Here is a 13,212-nt window from a genome sequence, read left to right as displayed (position 1 = left end):
GGCCCTACAAACATGTACGGCAAAACGGTACCATACAGTAGGGCAGCATGTAACATCTGATAGAAGGGGAGCTAGGACAATGACATCTACCACAGTCTGTACACAGATTAAAGTACATATTAACAATACACACACTGCCAACATTCACCATCACTACACAGACCTCAGTATTGCACATACATCCACAGAATGTCCAGCTTATGTCATGAAATATAACCCCTACTGTACATGACATGTGTAGCAATCTGATATATCACTGGCGTGTTATCGGATATGATGACACTATTTATGGCATACAGCACATATGCACCACTTCATGCACGCTATACGTACAAACGTTGACAGTGGTGTGGCTGACAGCACATACACAGGGCCAGTATAGACATGTTGCTGTGATAACCTTGTATATTTTCCATTGTAACGGTGTTTGTTGCAACATATGTCCTATGAGGGATATGAAGTCAGTAACTGTCACGGCCTTCACCATCTACAGACTGCAATCCTCACACTACTCTCTGCATTCCACAGTGATATGCACTGTGGCTAACACATGAAACTATAGGCACAACACTGCCCAGTCTGCAGATGACCCTGCAGATGGGGATTCCTCATATACATGGAACTGACATGGCAGGTATTACTACATGTACGACAGGCATATCCAGACAAACACTGTTAAACCAACATTACTCCAAATGCAGTATAGCAGCACTTATAGTCTGTAGTCAGGTCAGGCACATTCCCTCCTGTTTGTTGCCCTCTTTCCACAGTGTATGTTATTAAAGGTAAATCCCCAATCCATCTGAGATGCTGTTTGTCAAACAACAGATCTAGTTCCTGCTCACAGTGACTGAAAAGGCCCAACACCACCATGATGTTCCTAGGTATTGGAGTGTGTTTCCATGCAATTGGCTATGGGATTGTTACCACAGTTGTTCCACATGCAGTCAGCTAGGGGAGGGCTGCAATTCATGCAGAAGCCATCAGCTGATCATGAGTATCACATAAAATACACATGCTGCTGCCTAAGCAAGGCAGGTGTGGGTCTCCACATCCACCAGAGAGGGAGTGGGGGTGGCAGACAGCAGCACATACATGTCAGGGAGGGGTGGGAGTGTAAAACTGAAGCATGTGTGTGTCATCCACCTACCAACACAGGGTATCAAACCCCCAACAACTATGCAGTGCTATCACAGTTCAATGCAGTTATTGGATGCACCACATGGGTTACCTGATGTGCAGCAGTCAGAACATATGTGTGAGGGTGAGTGATATCTGCAACAGGGATACAGTAGATATACGGTAGGTGTCATAAACGTGCCTGTCTGCATGAACAGGTGCCAGCGTCAACACAGGCACCCTCACACAGGGATGCATACACATTGACACACTTGGCAGGGCCAGGAGTGCAACACATCACTAGTGGGATTGCCACAACACATCAATGTGCAGGTATCACATGCACCACATGGGTCATATGGAGGCTGTATGGGCAAAGAGTATGAGGAGATGTCAGACATCAGACAGCATGCTTCAGTATGCCCTGGGGGGGTTGTAGTGAGTGTGGATGTGGACATACGCACCATACAACACACACACGAACACACAGGGTGCCAGTTCTGACTTGCATGGGTGCATGTCTACACAGGTGTGTGGTGGTCAACTGTGCCAGCAGGCTATACAAGGGTAAGCGATGGGTATACCTTGGCATCAGTCCACATGACAATGGTCCGCATTGTGGCTCAGGCCTGTAGTTACTGCATTTGCCCACACAGGTGGGTATTGCATCCCCCATCCAGTCACCTGGGTGACTATTGTGTGTGGCCAATGCTGTACACCATATGCCATGTATGTGTTCCTTAGTCCATGACATGGATGGTGTCTGGGATGTGCACACCTCCCACATGCATGTACAGTGACATGTGGAACTGTACCTGGGGTGTCTGGCCCATGTTGTGAACACAGATTATCATCAGATGTGCCAGTCTTGCCCACCTCTGGCAGGAACTGGTAATGGGCAGCATGTTTACCCTTTACCTATATCGATAGCATGCCAACAGCATTCCTTGATGTCAGTGTCATCTGTCCATACAGGACATGTTGTCAGACATGGTATGTCCATTGTGAGTCACATGTGAAGGCACCACTTGTGGTACAGGTGTCCATTGGGGAACATGGTAGATGTGCACTGTCTGCATGTACGTGCATATTGTACAGATGGGCAGGGTGACATGCCCTCTGTAGCACACTGCTATCACTGAGTGGCTACTATCAGTGGCTAATATGCAGTGTACTTCCCACATATTGGCTGCTGCCTAGGCATGTGTGTTCATATGACACATGGGTTGAGTGTGTGCTCTGGGTAATAGTGGGGTTGCTAACTTGGATTGTCTGACCTTGATGTCACATGTATGGGTATGGCTTTGCACCCCAGCCTCCCAGCTAATTTACATCTGTTATTCCTGTATGGTTGACATTGTGATATAGTAGGGCCACCATAAAATAAATTAGCAAAACCCCCTCCACATTGCCCACACTCCCCTCTACATAGGATACAAGTTACAAACACACACCTGTCATGTGTTGGATTAGAACCCCTACCTAACTGCGTTATTACACTACAGCACTACGCAGTTATAGTACATGCCACGGATATTACCGAAGTATGATTTCCCCAAAGGTGTATTTCACAGTGAATGACATCAGCAGGATTACCAAAGTAGCACATTTCAACTGAACTGCAAGTGACTAGCCTAAAATGTATTGTTCCCTACACAGACAGTGAGACAAACACAAAACATCCACAATTGACAAGTGTGGGTATAGAACGACTGACCAAGGTTTATATCACACTATAGCATAGAGCTGTTATGGGACACACTGCAGGGATTACTAGACACATTCTTTCCCCATAGGTGTATTTCACATTGAATGACATCAAAAGGTTTACCAAAGTAGGGAATTTTGACTGTACTGCAAGTGACTAGCCTAAAATGCATTGCTCCCTAAACAGACTGTGAGACACACAAAACATCCATAACTGACATGGGTGGGTATAGAATCCTTAACCAAGGTTTATATCGCACTACAGCATGAAGCTGTTACGGGACGCACCCTAGGGATTACTAGAGACAGCCTTCCCCAAAGGTGTATTTCACATTGTATGACATCAGCAGGTTTACCAAAGTAGGGCATTTCAAATGTACTGCAAGAGACTAGCCTAAGATGCATTGCTCCCTACACAGGCAATGAGACACACACAAAACATCCACAACTGACATGTGGGGGTATAGAACCCCTGACTGAGGTCTATATTACACTACAGCATGGAGTTGTTATAGGCCACACCACAGGCATTACTAAAGAGCTTTCTGCCCAGAGTTGTACTTCACAATGAATAACATCAGCTGGATTGGCAAAGTAAGGCATTTGAAATGTACTGTGAGTGAGTAGCCTATGATGCATTGCTCCATACACAGACATTGCAACACACACAAAACATCCAGAACCGCCATGGGTGGAGATGGAAACCTGCCAAAGTTCTAAATCGCACTACTAAAAAAAATCAGGCACAACAAACTGTAGAAAACAAAAAACACTGTCACAATGAGCTGCCAAGGTCCGAAAATCACACTTTTAGTTTATTTAAAAGATAGGCTGAAGAGCTTTTCGTTTGCTTCACAAGCAAACTTCTTCAGAAACAATAAACAAGCTACAATTCAAATCTCATATAGAAAGTGTCTGATGATCACAATAATCAATCTTGACACAGCATAACACCAAGCTTAAAAAATAAAGGCACACTCCTTCATAAAAAATAACACCAGCTTCATGAATAAAAAATAAGTGGTTTCAGAATTAAAGAAATACTAGTAAAACATTAACATAATATTTAAAAGTCATTCTAACTTCCCTAGTGTAACATACTCGACTTGGTTCTTAATCAAGTTAATTAACATATTACTTAAAAACATTATTGTTACTAAATATTGGGCTTCACTTGAAAAAGTGCTTAACAAAGGTAAACTATGGCTCACACATCTTACACATAATCATCTCTGTAAACTCTTCAACTTTAAAATACTACTAATAGAGCAGGTTTCATTTAAACCTGGGAAATTATAAGCGTTCAGATTAATTTGCCAGGATAATTCTAACTCTTCCAACTGTAGGGGCATGGGACCACCACTAATGTCCTGCAGGACCTGATCAATGACGATATACTTGAATTTGTGTTTTTTGTTGGCTTGCATATGTTTAGCTAGGGAATTATCAATTTTGCCCTTGGCAACTACGTATTGATGTTCATAAACTCTATCAAGAAGTCTATGCTCCGTTTTGCCAATATAAAATACAGGACAACATTGGCACCTAGCCAAATCAACCACTTTTTTGGAATTACAATTGAACCCCAATTTAAGTTTGTAATGAGTGCCATTGATGAAAAAGAAATTGGCCACATTCACAAATTTACAAAAGTTACAACTTTCACATTTACCCATACCTGTAATTTTGGGGGTACGGCGACGTTGCTGTTCTAGCAAGTTCTTCAAATTTCTACCCCTCCTAAATATTATTTTAGGGACGTCACCCATTCTACTAAATAACATTGGGTTGGTTTTAAATAGTTTCCAATTCTTCTGAATAATCTTAATACATAAGTGACTATGCATAGTGAATGTAGTGATAAAACTTAACTGGAAATCTCTTGTACCTACATATATATGTTCATTGTGACTATCTGTAGTCACTGTGTCTGGCTCATAATCTTGTGCCGAGATTAATTCCTTAACACCTAAAATGGGTTTATATATATGGTTAGATCTCTTTGTTCTAACCTCAACAATTAAAGAATCAAGAAGGGCCTCAGGATAACCACAACGCAGAAACATACTTTTAAGAAAATAACATTCATCAATAAAATCTTCATCATGGCTTACTATACGTGAAGCCCTTACTAATTGATCTTTAATGACTGACTGTTTCTGGTAGTGGGGGTGACAACTGGAAAAGTGTAGGAAAGAATTGGAATAAGTGCTCTTCCTATATATCTTTGTATCAAAGCAATGCTGTACTCTATCTTTAGCTAGCCAAATATCTAAGTAAGCTATCGCCTCAGTGTCAAATGTAGATGTAAATTGTAAGAACTGTTTTGACCGATTAAAGGACTCAAGCACATTTCTACTAAAGTCCAAGTCACCTTTCAGTAAGATGAAAATATTGTCAAGGTAACGTGTGTAGTACGCTAGGGAGTCTTTCAAATTCTCATTTTTAAATTATACTAAAGTATAATTTATATCTCTTTTTCTGTTGTTCTCCAGCTTTTGCCCTGATTTATCCCTTGAGACTACTCCTGGGTGGACCCCAAAACTAATATTTTTACAACATCTGCCAATTGCACAAAGCATTCTCAACAAACTCTGCTGCCTCAACCAAGCCTCTCCCAGACGAATCCAAGGAAGTATGTGCCTCAGCTGCCTAGCCTTAATGGTATAATCTGTAAGCCCTGTTAGGTGTTCTATTGCTCCCTGCCAGGCAAGCCAGCAGCCTAAACCCCTCTTATTTTCCTATCCATGTTCTTCCCTCTCATCTAGTTCCCTGATTTACTCTTGCTTCTTCCTTAGTCCAACCCTGTCCACTGTGTGCCCTGGTGTGCTAATGTGCACTTTGCATTTGTCTACTAGTTGGCATCCTCTCCCCACTAATATCTACTTTTATTTCACTACTCTAATATTCTCCTTAAACTCTAACTTCTCCTTTTCTCCCTCTCTCTCTGTTTATACTATAGCCCACTCCAACCCACTATTTCCAGGTCCTCTCTACTTACCTTTCTGCTAGTCAACACTCCATTGATTGGTTTTCGATCCTCCCCTGACCCCCCTTTGGTTTTACCCGCTCTGTTTGCCCTGCGGGCTCACTCCGCTCCCCTACCCTGCCCCCAATTTCCACCCGCCCCCAGTACCTCTACCTTTATCTCCCCATAACCACACCCACCTTGAATTTGGCCAGTCAAAAACCACAACTCTGTAACTCCCATTCCTTCCCACCTAATTAACTTCATCTTCATCTCATTGACTAATCATCTAGCCAATCGAACTTATTTACCATCTCAACTCCCACCCACAACCCACATACCCCCTAATCCTTCATAACTCTCCACTCATTCACCTTTATTAGTCACTAAATAATTCATTTACCTACACCTCTCTTACTACCACATCTACTTTTACTACAACTAAATAACCTTAAATAGCCCCTCTTCACAATGCTTCCAAAACCCTTATTCTTACTAACTCTACTCCTTATCTTAACCTATCTTTACTACCTCACCCAGCCCAATTATTCCTACCACTCCCAACACTTCCATGTAACTAACCATCTTATCTCCTCTCTCACACCCAAACACTCCAATTTCACCACACCTGTGCCCTCTAGAAAACCATTTACTTTTTCCATGCAAACTTATCACCTCTCAGAAATGCTCTACACACATAGTTGTTTCCAAATCCTACCAAATCATAAGAGAACCAAATCTATTCTCTAAACTATCCAACTATTTCTCCAAACTATTCCGATATTTCATTAGCAACCTTTTATCTGGTGACATACATCCTAACCCAGGTCCTACCTCATCATCCAGTTCAGGCAAATCCTTACTACTTACCTCCTTAAACTCCCAAAGTATAGTTAACAAAATCCCTAACCTCCATGCCTGGTTGATACACAATAAACCGGACATCCTATCTATCTCAGAAACATGGCTAAAGCCCCATATAAAAGACTCTGAAATAATTCCACCAAACTATTCTATCATTAGAAAAGACAGGTCCCACAAGAAAGGTGGAGGAGTAGCTCTCCTCTACTCATCCTCCATGTCAGTTACACCTTATAACAAACCTACTCCTCAATTTAACAATGCTGAACTACTCATAACTCTACTTCAAATTAACAAACACAAACACATATGTATCGTTTCCCTCTATATCCCCCCAGGGGATAATATTTCCACACTCAAAGACATCCTCTCCTGGCTCACCAACAACATTAGCAATGAAACAATAATCTTAGGTGATGTGAATATCAACTGGGCCTCAATCCAGTCTCCCACACACCCACTCAACGTCAACCTATATAATTTTTCACAACTTATCACCTCTATAACACACCCCTCAAAATACCTCTCCAATGGCAGCATCCTGGACCTGTCTTTTCTAGTCTCTCATCCCCATTATTACTCAAACAATGGTACTCTCCCCGATCCTCTTAGTGACCACCTACCCATCTACACCTACCGACTCCCCTTACTACTAAATCGCACCCACAATTATATTACCTTATGTAACCAAAAAAACTTCAACCTATCAACCTTTGTTAACTTCCTAAAAGCAATAAACTGGAACTGTCAAAAAACCTTACCTTTAGATAATGCAGTTGCCCACTTCAACACAACTTTCTTAAATATACTAGACTTCCTTGCTCCACTAAGAACAAAGAGAATAAAAATTAAAACCACCCCTTGGCTTACCAAAAACACACTAGCTACAATGCGGCAAAGAGATAAAGTCTGGGCACACTATCAGAAAAATAAGTCCCCCCCCACCCTTAATGAATATAAAATACTTAGAAACAGGGTAAAAAAGCTCATCATCCATGATCGACAACATTACTTTTCTATACTCCAAAACAATAACAAAACAAATCCTCAGAAATTCTGGAAAGGTGTCTCCACTCTACTTAATCCCAGTAAACCTGTCACCCCCACCCCAGACCCTAATGCCCCAGATGCCGACTTAGCTACTCAATTCAACTCTTTCTTCATTGATTCTATTTTAAAATTAACCTCTTCTTTCTCTAACAACACTTTCGCCAACTCACCCCCATCCACCCCAAACAACACCCCACCCTGCACTACTACCACTCCCCTTCTCACATCTACTAACTCTGTACCCTCTACCTCTACTCCTACTCTCACTTCCTCCACATCTTCTTCACCCACTAATACCCCCTCTCCACACTCCCCACCATTCACACTAAGACCCATACCCACTTCTACTATACAAAACTCCTTCAGAAACTAAAACCTAGCACTAATGCTCCTGATAACATCCTCCTATTTTCTTAGCATATCTGCTGAAGCAACTGCCTACCCCATTAGCATACTAATCAATCGCTCTATCCAAGAAGGCATAGTTCCCCAAATCTGGAAAAAAGCCTTCATCATACCTTTACATAAGGGTGGTAACAATAACAATGTTAATAACTTTCCCATCGCTATCCTCTCTCCCATCGCTAAACTCCTGGAAAAATGTATTCAACTACAACTACTTCCTTATCTCTTAGATAACCACCTGCTAACTCCCACACAACATGGATTCAGACCTAATCACAGTACTATGACAGCACTCCTCTCCTTCCTTGAAACTGTAAATAAAGCCCTGGACTCGGGCCTTACTGTCTCTACCCTTCTACTCGACCTCTCTAAAGCCTTTGATACTATCTCACACAGGCTGCTTCTAACCAAACTTGCAAAACTTAACCTATCTCCCTCATCACTGAACTGGTTCTCCAGCTACTTAGCCAATAGATATCAAGCAGTAAAATGGAAAAGGCAACCTCCTCATTCCTTAATACCCCAACGGAGTTCCCCAAGGCTCCATATTAGGACCCTCCTCTTCAACATATTTATAAATGATTTCCATGCTATCCCTCTCTCCAATATCATCCAATATGCAGATGATTCTACCATTATCTGCTCTGACACATCTATCCCCTCCCTCCTAAAACTAACCCAGGATGCTTTTTCAACCACTGAGCAATGGATGAAAGATAATCACTTGGCACTAAATGCCTCTAAAACCAAGTTAATGATTTTCACCCCTTCTAAAGTCAACTCTATCAATATAAACACCTTCACTATTACTAGTCAAAATAACATTCCTCTGGAGCTAGTGTCAGAGACCAAACTACTTGGAGTCCAAATTGACAACCAACTAAAATTCAACTCCCATCTACAACTAAATATCAAAAAAAACATCAAAAAATTGGTATGCTTTATCGGCAAAAGTACTTCCTTACAACTGCCACTAAAATCACTCTTTCCACTTCCTTTCTTATTCCTTCCCTTCTCTATGGAGCCCCTCTTCTAACTAATCTGCAAACATCTTTAAAAACACAGCTCTTCTCCTGTTACAACAAAATTGCCAGGTTTGCTACCAGCCAAAGTCTTCTACCCACCATTGTTCCTCTCTCCAACAACTAAAATGGCTAGAACTACCCAAACATCTCACCTATACTCAACTGTCCCTCGCTCATAAGCTCATTTTCAACCCCTCCTCTGTCCCTCCCTGTCCACTGTCTTTAAACTGCACCTTCCTGATAGAGTATTAAGGTCCAACAACCAAAATCTACTTGAAATATATAAACCTACTCGTCCGCCAGGCAAAAATCTTCTATCATATGGCCTTGCACGCCTCTGGAACTCCCTACCTCCATCCATTCGTACCACCTCTAACCATTTTAATTTCAAAAAATCTCTTCACTCTTACCTAGCATTACAGTGGGAATGCTCCTGCTTCCACCCCATATAACAAACACTAAAATTCACAAGTCCTCCTAACTCTAGCACTCTCATTAAATTTAGGGCATCTGCTAGAATACTGTCTTGAGATTTTGCAAGAATACTGACTCTTAACTTGTACCGAATTCTCATTTTAACTTTGTACACCCCTTATAATTTGTATTTGATACAAGTTTCATTAATTGTCAACTTATTTGTAATGTTTGTTTATAATATGGATTTCCTGCTTGAATTGTACAATGTATAATGCATTTGTATTGTTTGTTTTAATATGTATTCCTGCTTGAATTGTTAAAAATGTATAATCATCTCTAATAACCTAATGTAACATTATTTTGTCTGGAGCTTTTCTCCCCAGGACTCCATTGAAAACAGGTTCATCTTGGCCCAATGGACTATCCTGGTAAACCAACTGCAAATAAATAAATAAATAAATAAATAAATACAAATTCTGACTCCCAAAAGGCCATAACTAAATTAGCTATACTAGCCCCACACGGAGAACCCATAGCAACCCCCACTTTTTTTAAAAAAAATCGTTTCCAAACATGAAGAAATTATTAGATAAAATAAGGTCAAATAATTCTATTACTAAAGAAATTTCAACCGCTGGAGCTCCATTTTTCTTTAACATTAGCCCTATCCACTCGATGCCTAAAACGTGGAATACAAGTGTAGAGGTCTTTAAGGTCGACTGTGAGGAAATTGTAGTCCCCATTGTACTGTAAACTATCAATTTTCTTCAGAAAGGACCACAAGGGTATTCTGATATTTGGTGGAAGAGATGCATATTGCTGGCCAATGCCTCACAGATGATGGGGAAATATACGTGCTCACTGACATGTGCTGACATGGCATCCAGGAACTGGTGGAGTACCTTAGATGCTGATGCCTGTGAAATTCCCATCATATCCCTAGTTGGCCTTTGGAAGGTACCTGTAGATAGTATTCTTAGGCCTACACATACCTTGGTAACCACTGGGATGGGTTCCCCTCTGTTAGTCCTGTGTGTCAGGCATTGCTGGCACAGCTCCACAATTTACTGTAGGAGGTCCCTGTCCACCCAATAGTGCTCCACTATCTCCAGCTCATGTAGCCCTTAGTAGGTTACCCTGGGTCTGTACACTCTTCTCCGTCTCCTCACTGTGGGTTGCTCAGCAGCATTCACATCCTCACCACCCTCAGCCTCTTGCACATGCTGGTTTATGATAGCAAAAGCAGCCCCTAACATTTTTTCTTTTGCTTTCGTTTTGTAAAATTTCCCCGTCTGTATTCACCGGTGGTGCAGAGTTTTTGGGAAAATCAAGGAGGGAAGGTGTTTGCATAGTTTATAGTGGTGTGCTGGGCTTGGATGGTCTGCTGCCTGTGTAATTGGCTGATTCTAATACATTTCACCTGTCAGCTAAGCTAGTTCTTCTTGATTACCTTCCTACTGCTGTTTTCCCTTCTCATTGCCTCCCTGTTTAAGCCTGTGTGCGCGCCACGCAAACGGATTGCTCAAATTTGCACAGAGCTGCTATTTCCTGGTTTAACTTCCTTTTTCTTCCTGTAAAACCTGGTGCACGGCATGCACACCCGCTTACACTTTGTGAAGTGTGCTAGGCAGGTTTAGACACACCCCTAGCTTAGCAGTGCTAAGCTAGGAGCAATCCCGAGCCACAGGTCTCCAATCTGCTTACAGTATGCCTAATACACACCCCCATGATGTCACCTATATCCTAGTCTTGCACCCAGCTATTTATACTCTTACACTCTTGGGACCTGCCTCACACCCTGAGAAAATCTGTGATTCACTAACCTTTCCCTCATTTGCATAGGAATTCCTGCTAATGCATAGTTACATATCCCACACTGAGCCTCCCCCCTTAGCAACCACTACTCACTGGCCAGGTTGTCTTTTGCCTACCATTGACTTGCATGGCAGAATACGGATTTTTGTTAGAATGCTCCTTTTCAGTTTATTTTCTTATTTTCCCCCAATCCCATTTGCGCGCCACTGCCTTATGCTTAAACAGCCAAGATTGGTGAAAAAAAAATAAAAGTTGTTTTATTTATTTTTTAAACAGTTGGCAATGCCAATGGCCTTCTACTTGGCCATTGGCATGCTTCCTCAATAATCTGCAGCCTTTATTTGGAACTGTCAGAGCTCCATTTTGGAATTTGCAGAAATGTACTTGGTTACTAACCGAGTACATTTCTGCAGATTGCACTTGTCTTGCATGGACTATTGCAAGCTTCCTGGATTGCAATATCACCTCATTTGCATGGATTTCTTCAGCAAATGTGGTGATTTGCATACCAGGGCTTAGTCCATGCAAGATTAGAGCTGGAGCTCTCATGCACGCCCCTGCCAGCTGTTCCCAGATTTCACGGCAGACATATTGCCTGCGTGAGCTACTGCACTCATCTTGCACTCCATGTAGGCTTTTGAGAATCCGGGGGTATATATTATTTTTTCCAGATGGATGGAGTATATGTCTCAGATGTAGATTGGTTAATTTGTATGGATAAAGGGAATGCCACATCACCAGCTGCTATTTTTAGGTAATCTGTTAAAAGTTGGTCAGTAGCAAAAGAGATTGTTTTTTTCTTTCAGTAGAAGTTTTCTTATATTAGATGCTGAGACACAGAGGAAGGCAAATGAATATGATTGGTTAGTACAGGATGAGTGGAAGGAGAGAGGTGAATTGTTAATAAGAGATAGCACTGTCTGTATAAGGAAGGAGTAGAACTGAGATGGTATTTAGTCAGTGGTATCAGAAGCAGAAGGAAAACGTGGGGTAGCTTGGCCAAGATATGTTAGGTTATTTAGTGATGGCCAAAATTGGGAATTTTTGATTACTATAGTGGAAATTTTTATAAGAGGTTTGTTTATTAATTTTAATAAGTCTTTAACAAGATTTCTGAGATATCTAAATGCATGAAATACATTGTATGTTCTGCTTTCAAACCTAGAAGAGATATCTAAGTGTATGAAATCCATTTTATGTCCCACTTTCACACCAGTTTTCCCGACTTTGTCTCTTTGAAGCATGACGGTTTTAGTTTATTTAGTTAGCTATGGAGTAGGGTTTTAAATGACTCTTTTTTTTATTTGTACAAGGGCAAGTCTATTAAGAACATTTATAAAAGTTTCTTTTAATTATAAGATAGTGGCATCAGATGGATTTTAATATGTTCCAGTTATACTGGGGCAGAGTATTGATCAAGGATTCTTTGATAAATTTTGTTGTATTACATAATTGGGTATAAATTGTAAAATTGTGTTTTTGGATTGGGTACTATAGTGTCTGACAGCAGATGTGGGATGGTGGTCAGTTATTATATCTGACAGACATCTAAATGTTAAAACTGTGTTTAGTTTGTTGCTAAGAATCTAATCTGAAGATGAGCATCTGTCAGGTGTATGGTTAAGTCTAGTAATGGGGGTTATTAACTGTGTAAAGCCATATAGGTTAATTGATTGCTGCTGTTGCTATATGATGGTTAAAGAGGATGGAGTTATCTATACATGTTCCAAGATCTCTCACCAAACTTTGATTCTGAAGTGGGGTGCTGTCTGCACCATAAACTGAATGGAGGGGTTGTTTACCAAATGCAACAATATTGTACTTTTTAGCATTTCGTTTTAGCCT

Source organism: Protopterus annectens, chromosome 6.part0, assembly GCF_019279795.1.
Source record: "Protopterus annectens isolate FY-2018-M chromosome 6.part0, PAN1.0, whole genome shotgun sequence".
NCBI classification, from domain to species: Eukaryota; Metazoa; Chordata; order Ceratodontiformes; family Protopteridae; genus Protopterus; species Protopterus annectens.
This window is presented reverse-complemented; position numbering follows the sequence as displayed.